Source organism: Apis florea, unplaced genomic scaffold (genome assembly GCF_048593485.1).
Source record: "Apis florea isolate Af1SG1 unplaced genomic scaffold, ASM4859348v1 contig_3793_pilon, whole genome shotgun sequence".
Lineage (NCBI taxonomy): Eukaryota > Metazoa > Arthropoda > Insecta > Hymenoptera > Apidae > Apis > Apis florea.
The window spans coordinates 1,671,340-1,683,457 of NW_028256856.1; the positions used below are offsets into that span (position 1 = coordinate 1,671,340).

Consider the following 12,118-nt stretch of genomic DNA (forward strand, 5'->3'; position numbering starts at 1 on the left):
TACTCAATGATTTCAAGATTTGACGTTCTAAGTTACGATTAAATTAATACGAAACGAAATCGCAATCGATATTTTCACACCACGACGCGATCTTCTATCTATCGTATATCTTTCTAAGCAGATTCAGCCCTTGTTTCGCTGGCAATAGCGTCACCGACACCCTGTGCTTCCTGTGCTTCAGCACAGCTGTCACGTGTCTTTCATTCTCACCGTCTTTCCATCCTCGTGACGAATCCTTCCATCAAACGAAACAATTCGGTGTGTTATTTACAGAAAAGCAGTAAAGAGTTTTACGATGCTATTAAACTCAGGTTTCTTTTTTCTTCTTCTTTTTTTTTTTTTTTTTTTTTTTTTACGTAACTTGAAATTTAAATAACGTAAATTTTATCTCGATGAACATTGTCTGCCAAAATAAAGCTTTCTTTATTTCTTTTTTTTTTTTTTTTTTTATCAACGAGCAACAATAACCATGAAATTTTTAATTTTTTAAATTCGATTTTTTACATACTACATATTGTACATTTTAGAATGGAAGTACGAAATGAAATATAATTTTGTAAAGATAAATTATTTCGGAATTGGCAGAGAACGTTTGTTTTCGTTTCGAATTCGATCGGAAGGTGATCGTCGCGAAAGGCAGGGAATGGTGGGGAGAAAACATGTTTTCGATCATTGAATGTCGTTTCCATTCCAGTTACGGTCTCCCGCGCGAAAGGACGTATTACATTCGGATCGCGTTTCGCCTCGATTTTTTTCCCTTCTTCGTCTCTCATCGTCTCTTTTTTATCATTGTACGGGAAGAAAGTCACCATTCGTTCAATCGATCGATGACCGGCACGATTTTTCGAACGAAAAAAAAAAAAAAAAAAGAACAATAATTGAAATTATCGCGATTTTTATCTCTAATTTTTTTTTTACGACGTTGGTTTTATAATCTATGCTGGAATTCTCTGGAAAACCAGTGGAAATATCGAAGAAAAGAAATACGAACAATTGGTATTTACTGTTCCTTCTTCTTATATTAATATTTTTCAAATTTTATTTTCCATTTTATTATCGTAAATTTTCCAAAATTAATTACAATTTCGCGCACAGTATTCTCAAAATTATAAATTTACAATAACATTCAACTATCCCATCTACACTTTCCTCGTCCAAATCAACAATTCTACGAAGAAGTACCATAAAGCTTTCAAAGAAATCGATAATCTGACACGAATCAAATTATAATATATCAAGGAATAATGGACGAACAACCGGAGGAATCGTTCTTCGATTAACAAAAAGCGCGATCGCATATTGGGCGCGATAGAGTATTCGTGGCGCGAATATCCCGTTTTCGGTGTAATTAGCGATACCGACTAATTGACCAGCGATACGTCCGCCTCTAATTGCCTCCACTCCTCGCGCATATTTTTCTTCCGCCGGATTGGACCGGATGTATATCCGCGATCGATTCGAAGAAATCGTTTCGTTCCGCTCCTCTCGCGAGTTTGTGTTGAGAATTACAAAAGAAAAAGAAAGGAGTCGATTTGAAAGCGATCAAAAAAATGTTTGCTCTGCGATTTTGTATAAAACCAATGCAGCGAAACACGTTAGGTTGATTTTGAGAGATTGCTTTTTTTAATTCGAACGTAGACGAGGCTGAAGATTGAATTTTGTTTAACGCGAATTTAAATAATAATTTACGATCCAGTTTCAACCAAATATATTTTTTACGTTATACGAATTTTTGTTTCGATCGATAGAATCGGTATCACGTTTCACGTGCATTTTGTATATTACGAATTCTCGAGAGGAGCTTCAAAAGTTTGAAGAGAAATGTTTAGTAATTTCGGAGAAATTTTTTCATATCGTTATCGCTTTATTTATCGTCTTTTTATATCGGGCGGTTGTTTACCAGGCTAAGATAGGCAAACACCCAGAGCAATTTATCGTGGCCGATGAAGGGGACGGTTTGTTTCGTTTAGTTGATATCGAGGGTGTAGAGTTAGTTGAAAAATTGTTATTGGTTTTTACGAAGCTTTATGGATAGGTGGAAAAATAAGAGAGAGAGAGAGAGAGAGGAAAAGAGAATTTCTCGAATTTTTCGAATTTTAATTTCCTATCCTCTGATCTTTCGTTACATGTATGTCGGTATTTAACCATCGACTGACATCCACTAATTTCCTAAACTGAAAACTCCTCCTCTTAAAACATACGTATATATATATAGAGGTTGAAAATTAAATTTGAAAATTCATTTATCGGGTGCAAAAGATGCGAAATATTTTTTTATAATTCGCATTCGTATCGGGTTATAATCATACGAAAATCTCGAAAGAAATCTCTGCTCGCCAATTACTATGCTCTTATGTTACACGAAGAAATAATAACATTCCATTAGTACGAGCACAGTAGTATAAATAAGAGAGAAGGAACAGTCGTTGCAATGAACCAAAAAAAAAAAAAAAAAAAAAAAAAAGAATCGAAAAGGAAAGAACACACTGGAACGAGATGGAATTCAAAGTTCGATCGAGAAGAATGGAGGAACGTATAAGATGGCTTGGTTTTCCAGAGAAGTTCCTTGCTCGTACACGAAAGATAAATAGAAATGTCCCTGTCCGGGATCCACGTTCCGCGGATGCCGGGATGCGCATCCTCGACATCGGGGTACATGGTCGGGGTCCGGTTTCACGGTTTCGAGCCTCGTAAAATTCACGCTTGATCATGGTATTCCGCACACGCACCGTCAACGATCGCTTCATGCTTGATCCTCGTCGAGATCTCGGGCGTGAAACCTTTTTCTTTCCTTTTTTTTTTTCCGCTTCCCCTTCAAACGTGGAAACGCGACGCCGCGACTCTTGTGAATCATCGTGGATCCTGGGGGGGACTGTGCCCTGGCCGGAAACGACACCCGAGGCTGTCTCGTTTTTTTTTTTTTTTTTTTTTGCTTCTTCGAAAAATTTTAATCGCGAAGCTGTTGAATATTTCGCAATGGATTTTTTCATTCAAATAAATTTTCGAGGAGGGTTCTTTTTTTTCCTTTTAATAATATTCAGTTTGGAAATCGTAAATTTTATCGACCTTTTTTTCTTCTAGAAGATTTATTATATCTATATGGGACAGTTTTTTGAGATTTTTGTAATAATTATTGTTTGGACATTGCGAATGGAAGATTAAAAAAAAAGAACAGAAAGGTGGAAAAAAATTGGGATCCGGTCGAAATGATCGATGGTTAATTTTCGAAGAGACAACTACGAAGCCTTGGCGTCGTTTCGGGCCGGTCGAAATCGAAATAAGCCAACTGGCGGTGTGTCTTTCTTGTTTTCTGTTTCGCTGTACCAGAAGCTCAGTCAGGTAACTCATCAACCATACGAACCGAAAGGCAGAGAGAATGTAAGGAAAAAAAAAAAAAAAGAAAACGAGCGAAAGAACGAGTGAAAGAGAAACAGATCGAAAGAAGAGAGAAAGAGAAACATTAGCATTATACAACCCTTCCAAAGAAAAAAAAAAAGAAAGAAAAGAAAAATCACAGGAAGATTGAAACGGCGATTGAAATTTCGAATTTCCATTTATTATTTTTTTTTTATCTTGTCTCTTAATTTCCATAATACATTAACAATGTAATCCAGGCGAAATTTCACCGACGACGACGCGAGAGATTCTAATTTAATAAAGAACGTAACTCTGATATATTAACGCGTACACGATAACGACGGATACACCAAGTCGGTGAACATTGCAGAGGAGGAATTTTATCGTTTCCAGGGACGTCGTTAACGCGAGAAAAAGACCAGATCTGAGAGAGAGAGAGAGAGAGAGAGAGAGAGAGATGCTGGAAAAAAATTCCGGAAACACCGATATAAATTACATTAAGCGTGATTAAAGGCACCAACTTTTGCCGGTAATTTTTTTTTTTAATACCTTTCTTTTTTTTCCTCTCGTTTCGAATGAGAATGGTTGACGATTTATATCCTCGATATGATTTATATCTTCGAGTCGATTGGTAACACGCGAAGTATGGCGGGGAATGTTCGATTCGATTGTGGCCGCCATTCGGAGACGATAAGTTTGTTTAACCCTTGAAGTACCCTTGAACCTATGTACTTAGGTATGTCTTTGATCTTGGTTTTCGAGAGTGTTCGAGTTAAGGGTTTATTATAACGATCCCCGTTTAATCGAAATGGAATTTCGAAACTCTTTCGAGACTCTTCTTGTTGGATCGGTACTTCGAGGATTAATCGAACTTCGTTTACAATCTTCAACGTATCATTTATCGTGATCGAACGATTTGTCATGTCTTCATTCGATCCTCGTTTTTAAACGTCTTCGACCTTTCGCCTTATCAATCACACGAAGATGCACTTAGGTCTTGAATTATAGTTTAAGACAGTTTGATGGATGTGGAAAGGTTGAGTGGAAAGGAGAATAAAAACGTAATTTTTTCTTTCATTTTTCTTCTTTTTTAAATCATCTTACGCAAAGGGAATACAAATTTTGATCGCTAGTTTCAAATAAAAAAATAATCACGATTTACAGACCATCTCGATGTAAAATCATTCGTCATCGTAGAAATATCTTTATTCGAAATTTTTTTTTTTTTTTTTTTGTTTTAAAAATGGCATTCTTCGGTTCTTCGTTTGGAAAAATATTATTCCATTTCTTGAATCTTTCTCTATAAAACGTCTTATGTTTAAAATGTTTATAGGGAATTTTATCGCGAAGAAGAATCGATATTTCTTTTTTCCTCGCATTTATATAACATTTCTGTTACATTTTTGTTCCGAAAAGGCAAAGGATTAATCGTCAACCAGTATCGATAATGTCACACGGCATCGTTTGACATCGAATGGAGATTAACTTTTCGTGAAATGAAAACAGGTATCGAATTTTAAATAACAAAATTTCCAATTCTGTTAAAACTCGATAAGTTCGTTCCTCTTTTTTTTCTTATTGGTGAATTTTGTAAAAATTTTTCCTACCAATAAGATAAAAACAAACTGTTTCTTATAAGTTCATTTGGTTCGTTAAATTGTCCAAAATTTTTCAAAAATCGTCTCTTCAAGACAAATAAATTGACTTCAAACTTATTCTTTCAAAAAATGTATAGAAACGAACTCGCTCAATTCGATCTAGCACAATCGCACTATAATTCAAGTTGAACGATCAATCGGTAAAATAAATACTTTGCCTCGCTCCAAATGCGAGTTTAAGGATCATAAACCGACCGAATGATCGAGCGGAGAGGATGGATCGACGCGAATCGTTCGTCGAAGTCACGGAATCCGCCATTACGGGCGGATTTTCCTGTATCGTAACCGAATTTCATAGCCGTTCCAATCTCCTCGTGATTTTCGAGTATTCATACTCGCATATTCACAATTTCATACACATATATAGAAACACGCATACTCACATTGAGTAACGATCGATGTCGCATGAAAGTGTAATGCGCAGATCGGCCGAGCTTGGAGGGCGATCAGCAGAGCAAGAGAAAGGAAGCCAATGATAAAACGTTGGAGAGATCAGAATTTTTCTCTTTTTTCTTTCTTCCTTCCTTTTTTTTTTTTTAACGAAAGATATTTTTTCCTCTATTGAGATCCGGCCTTTGTCGATTCTCGATCGCGCGTACAATCGTCAAAGCGACGTTTTATAACGGATGCTCGTATGCAGAGACTAAAATTTTTTATATGATTGCAGGGAATGCGGAGAGAGAGATTGAAGATGAAATCCGACTTCTGTTTTTTTTTTCTTTTTTTTTTTTTTTTTTTTGGCAATCCGTTTGAAGAATTTTCTAGTAATTACTTAATGAAGTTGATCTATTTTTTCTTCTTCGTTCGTTTTCGAATTTTCTACAAAGATGGTAATCAAAGAAAATTCAAAAGGAATTAATCACAATCTTCTTTATCGTATCGAATCTTATTCGAAATTGTATCGTTTCTTTCGTGCTTTTATACCTTCTCTTTTATACCAACGACGAAAAAATTTCTCGGTATTTCTCTAATAATATTCCGCGCTGCTATTTTTACAATCCTCGCGACGAACGATTTATCTTTTGCAATATATTTTTACAAAGTGTCACGATAATCGTGCAAATGGCGCGGTCGTTAAAAAAGAAACATGTGTCCTCGCGACCGATTCCCACCGAGCCTCGGAATGCATCCGTCCGATTGTCGTCCTCGTTTTCCAGACTGTTTCGATCGCCGATTTCACCGCGCGTGCACTCGCTTTTTTTGGTATTATCGAGAGTTCCCTCGTCGTATTAGCGAGCGTGATAAGGATAGATTAGCCTGGAAAACGTGAATTCCTCTCGATCCACGGATGCCTAGACTAAACTCGAAAGACGGCGGAAGATTGAACGAGTAAGGAAGACACAAGTAGCTTGTGTGTGTGTGTGTCCTATAATAAAACAGAAATTGGGAATCGTTATACGTTGGATTAAAGGATTAAGAATTTTACGAAGAAGAAACAAGATGATCGAGAGAAAGAAAAGTTGAATAGAAATTTTTTTTAACTTCAGATCCTGTTTACTCTTTTTGGATCGATTCAAGTAAAAGTGAACTTTCACTTTTTTCAATAACCGTATTGAATTGAAGAAATATATCGGATATAAAAATTCAAAATTTTTCAAGAACTTTTCCAAGCATAAAGTATATTGGGTTATATGATGTTTTTGAATTATTGGCAAAAAAAAAAAGAATTCAATTAGAAGTGACAAACAGATTCGTTCTTCGTTTCCTTGAAATAGTTAAGCGTCCGTGACATGGATTATTTCTCGGGACATTGAATTTGTTTTTTTTTTTTTTTTTTTATCATTTTAAAACTACAAAAGAGAAAAAAAATTCGAGGACACGGAGAAGCGTGAGAGTTAAGAAACATCAAGCGGTTACACGGAGGAAACTTTCCTGGCTATGTTTATTAGTTTTTTAACTTGCGTGGGACGAGTTATGCAACTAGGACGAGTCGTATCTTTTGTTCCGTGCACAAAAAAAAAAAACTCTCGAACGTTATAACAAGCTTTATCTTCTTACGGCCTCGGTTTTTGTCCACCGCGATTCTCACATTAGCTCGCTGTTTTCCTCGCTTTAAACGCGATCCCTCCTCCTTTCTTTTCGTCCCCTTCGAGAAATACAAAGTCGTACAAGCATATCGAACGAAGAATGACCAAGATCACCGTGAATCGATGAAATTCTTCGTTTTATCTTTAATTTTTTTGTCATTCAAAGAAGAAAAAAAAAAAGAAAGAATCGGTTTAAAATCCGACGAACGAAAGGGAATAATTTTTCCACGATGGAAATTCCACAGATTGGAATGTTTCGTAAAAGACAGAATCCTTTCTCTGGCTTCTGCTTCTTCGTTCTTTCGACGATGAATCGTCGGGATCTCGCAATTAATGGTAACAGAGAATTTCCTCTAGGCTTAGCACGCCGGTGTTTCGTTGCATGACAGTGTATGATGTATAGTTTATGAATTTATAGAGGAAAACGTACACACGCACCACACGTACACATATACGGGTACGCCTTTTGTACACCCATGCACACGCCCACATACGTGATTTACATTACGGGGAGGCAAGAACGCGAATACTGAAGTGTTAAAGGGAGCCCGCAGTTTAAGGTAGTCGCAGCGTCGAGTTGAGAATGTATAAGAGTAATTCAAAAGCTGATTTCAACTTGTGGACAAGATTTAAATTATTTTCGACACGATGTTCGATAAAATAATACGGAGAAAAGAATCTGGAGAAAGAAAAATTGGACGGACAGAAAACAATACAGTAAACCGAGTGCAAAAGATTAAAATATACGAATACGATTTTCTTTTTTTACGATTTCTTCGATCATACATTAAGATTAAATATATGATTGAGATTAAATAAGTAAAATAATGAGAACAGTTTTCAAGAAGAAAATTGTATTACAAATCGATATTCCTTGCCATCTAATCGGAATCACGAATATCGAATATTATAAGACAAGGAGTTGAAACAAAAGGGAGGAGAATCACAAAGAGAGCAAGAAAATAAGAAGAAAAGAAATTAGAATCGTGGTATTTGCACAAAATGTTTCCGAAATCCTTGGATATTTCATCATCGACGTCCTTGAAAGAAAAAGCGATTTCTGGAGGGCGGAAATCTGTTCTTAAATCGGCACGAAGAAAGGAGTTTTTTTTTTTTTTTTATTAAAAATCCAAGTTCGCCACGCGAGCATCTCATTGTAACGAGCTCATTGTTCCTCTTATCTCTTTTATCAGCCTGATTAATCCTTTCTCCCCGGGGCCTGTCGATGCGAAAAGAGATCAATTACCAATAGGACAGTACTCTCTTGCGGCCTCGAAATAACTCTCGTCTCGTTTTGTCTCTCCATCTTGTCCAAATTTCCCTTTTCTTGTCTCTTATTTATTTAACGGTAGAATTAACCACTTGTAAAAAGCGTCTCAAGTAAGAAGAACATTCTTTATTTTTAAGGAATATAATTTTCTGTAAGAGCAAGTCGTCAGTTTTTATTAGTAAGAAGAATATAAGAAGATATAAAAATTTATAGAAAAAGATGGACTTGCTTGTCTCAATTATATTCTTAAAATAAAGCAAATTATTCGAAACGAGTAGATCTTCGTCTTAAATTATATTCTCATCCGTCTTAAAATTCGTTGATTGTTAATATGAATTTATGAAAATTCGAAACGCGTCAATTTGACAGATTGGATTAATTCTATCGTTAATACCTTTCTTGTTCGCGTGAACAGCTCGTTTCTATCGATCGTATCTGCTCTCCTTGTGACCGCGTTTGTTCCGTGTCGCGGACAAATATCTGGGGAATTAAATATTCATGGTACTCCCGCTTTGCAAGTATAATATCTTTTCCAGTTATATTTTATAATACATTTTATTCCTTTTTTTCGCGACACGATGGGCCAAATACCCAAATATTCCAGACACGAATCGGGTTGAATTTCATAATTCGAACAGATTTGAACATATTTCTTCTCGTCCAGAATTCTTCTTCTTCTTCTTTTTAATTTATTTTTTATTTAAACGATAAACGAAAATCTCGTTGTTCCAATGTTCCAACAGGGGGGGAATGGAATTAGATTCACGGGCGTAGATCGCGATTCTAGATGCCGGTTAATGAGCTAATTAACACGGTCTTGCGCGGCGTTCAATTAAAATGATACAAAAGATAGCGTAAAAGCTTGGCTCAGTTTGATCGCTATTAAGTTGAAGCTAATTTGTGTAATGTATTATGCATCGAAACAATATATATATATATATATATGTGTGTGTGTATATACACGTGGCGTAGAACCTCATCAACCATGGTATACCGTTACTTGGAACTTCTGCCTAATTAGTTCGGGCTAACGAGGATCGCATTTTTATACGGTTCCTGATCCTCTGGAACAAGGGGAAACTTTACTCGTGATTAATTATTCCGATCTCGTCGGATCGTTCCGACGTTGTTACGCATCATTCGTTGAACGTTTTTCGATCAAAATTTGTCCGAGACGATTAACTCGATCGAGTTCATTTTTGATCGATAAAATTGAAAATAAATCACGAGATAAGAAATTTATCAAAGTAACTTTTTTTTCTTTTCTTTTTTAAGAACAGAATTCATACCCTGTTTCACGGTATCGAATCACGTTTTATTTGTTGCTAAAGGCTAACGAAGGTTTCACTCGTTCAACGAAATTTAATTTCAATTCTCGAAACTTTGGCTCGTATATTGAAATTCGTGTATTTTTCGATTCTAGCGTCGAAACGAGGATAAGGAACATGGTGAAAACGAAGGAAGTAAATCGAGTGATGCATGTAAAAGAAAAAGAACCGATTCGTACATTGCCAGATTTCACTCGTTACGGATTCACGATCCGTGAAAGAGAAAGGTCGTGGAACGAAAGGAAAAATCGTCCCCTTTAACACCTTCGATCGCATCTAATCAATACACTCCGAAAATTCCCATTTGCACGAAAAATATTAGCTGGGAAAATAAAAGGAAAAATTCACCACGAACACTTGCAACCACGAGCATTTGCCTCGTGCATATTTTTCTGCGGAAATGACAAGGGATTTTCGTCAATTTTTAAACGTCGTCGAGGAACCGAACTTCGAGGAAAAGATACGCAGAAACGTAAGAAATGTAAGAATATTTTCCACGAAATTGGCGGGGCAGGATGGAAAGAGAGAAAAAGGGAGAGGGTGTAGCGGCAATCTCTTTTCTCATTTCCACGTTCGTCGCCTCTTCCACGTTTAGATTACACCCTTAGATTCTTGTCGCCCGTATTTCCGCAGAAAAATCGTTTTGCATGCCCTCCCCTCCATCACGCGAGACAACACAGAAGAGAACACGCACCGGCACGGAATCGTAATCACTGTTTCTTTTTTTTTCAGAACAGTTTCACTTGTTGTGCATCCGCATTTTGCTCCCTCGTTTCCTTTTTCTTTTCCTCCGTTTCTTCCACGTATTTTCCTTGCCTCTTCCATTTTTTTCTGCGCTTCTCCCTTTCTCTACGATTCCACCACCACCATTACGTGTTACGTTTCTGCTCCATTTTACACGACACGAGAACCTAACCTCGGCGTTTCTACCCATGGCGTTTCCACGAAAAGCACGGAGGTACGACGCGACGCGACAAAGGTGTGCGAAAGTTACGTAACGTCCATAAGTCACCATGGTATATTTGGGACGAATGAATATCGTAATGGGTGCATTTAAGATATTGAACATTGTTCGTATCGACAGACGAATGGCGAATTATTACTAAATTTTGATCAAGTTTATTGCCAACAACAATATTCTCGACTTGAGAAATTTACAGAACGTATCGAAAATTTGAAAAATGATGGAGATTTGACATATTAAGAGAGAGAAGTTACATAAGAGACCGTATGGATCAACTGGAAACTAGATTAAATCTGCTCTATTATTACAGAGTTATCTAACAATCCCACAAACAATTCTCTGTACAAACCGCTTTATTAGTGTATCTTTAATCACAACAATAGAAAGTTGATCGCTCAAATAACTCTCTCGTTATCAGATTAAATCTCTTTAGCTTCGTTTAACTGAAAACGATAATAAATATTTCATTATCAAAGAAACATTTACAATGTTTCCAAAATATTTGCAATTCTATGTACAAACAAGTAATATAACAAGTTTGAAATCTAAATCTGATGTTATTAATTGACAATTTTTCCAGAATTTTTGGAAGCCGACCTAAAACAAGAGCGAGATAATTTAAAAATTATCGAGTGACCAATGACTTATGGACAGCGCTGTAACTCGTTGGCGAGGAAAAAAAAAAAAAAAAATGGGAGCTTAACACCGTCACGTTTTACGAACGGTCCACCCTCTTGAATTCTAATGGATCAATTTCCACTTACCACGATTTATACAGTCCCGAAAGCGATTCGTGATACGGCCACCGCTCGAGGAGATTATGGCTACGTTTCTGTGCCCGGGATTAAAATGCTTCGAGGGTTCTATTACCCCTCCCTTTCCTCCCCCTCCCCCTTTCCTCCTTTCTTTCTCCAGATTTTTGTCTTTCGAGAAGTCGATTTCGATCCTTTCGGGAACCCGTTTCGTTAATTACCCCTCGCTCCTTTATTATTCGAAGAACGTTGAAGAACGCTCGCCGTGTTTTTGTTTTATTCTTATTATTAACCGCGACAACCGCGCATGATTATAAGTATAAGTGGAAAGGTTTCGATGTTTGGAATCGTTGACAGATTGCGACCCAGTTACGGATAGTTTATTTTGCTCGGAAAGTTTCACATAGATAGTTTCGATTATTATACGCAATATTCGATATTAACTTGGCTAATTGATAGTTTTGCTAATCGTTCGGTTCACGTAACTCGGGGCCAAATTTGAATTGACAAAAGTGCATTAAGTCGAGCCGAATTCTGCTTAATTTAACATTTACGATGCCCGATATTACGTTTGTGAAGATTATAGGAGAAAAAGTTATATTTCATAGCGTCTTGATCGTGGCTAAAAATAATATAATATCTTCTTTTTTCAACGAAAGAATTGGAAGAGAAACAGACGTGTTAGACGGGTGTTTGATCATTCATCATGAAAGAATTTCTTACACTCGGGATGATTAACAATCTCGAAATCAACAATCGTAT

At 36.6% G+C, this 12,118-nt stretch overlaps 1 protein-coding gene across 7 annotated transcripts in view; it reads left to right on the forward strand.

Moving 5' to 3' along the window:
* dysc (whirlin protein dyschronic) overlaps window positions 1–12,118 on the forward strand; it is a 94,527-nt gene that overhangs the window by 27,282 nt on the left and 55,127 nt on the right. The gene's annotated exons all lie outside the window — the stretch shown is intronic.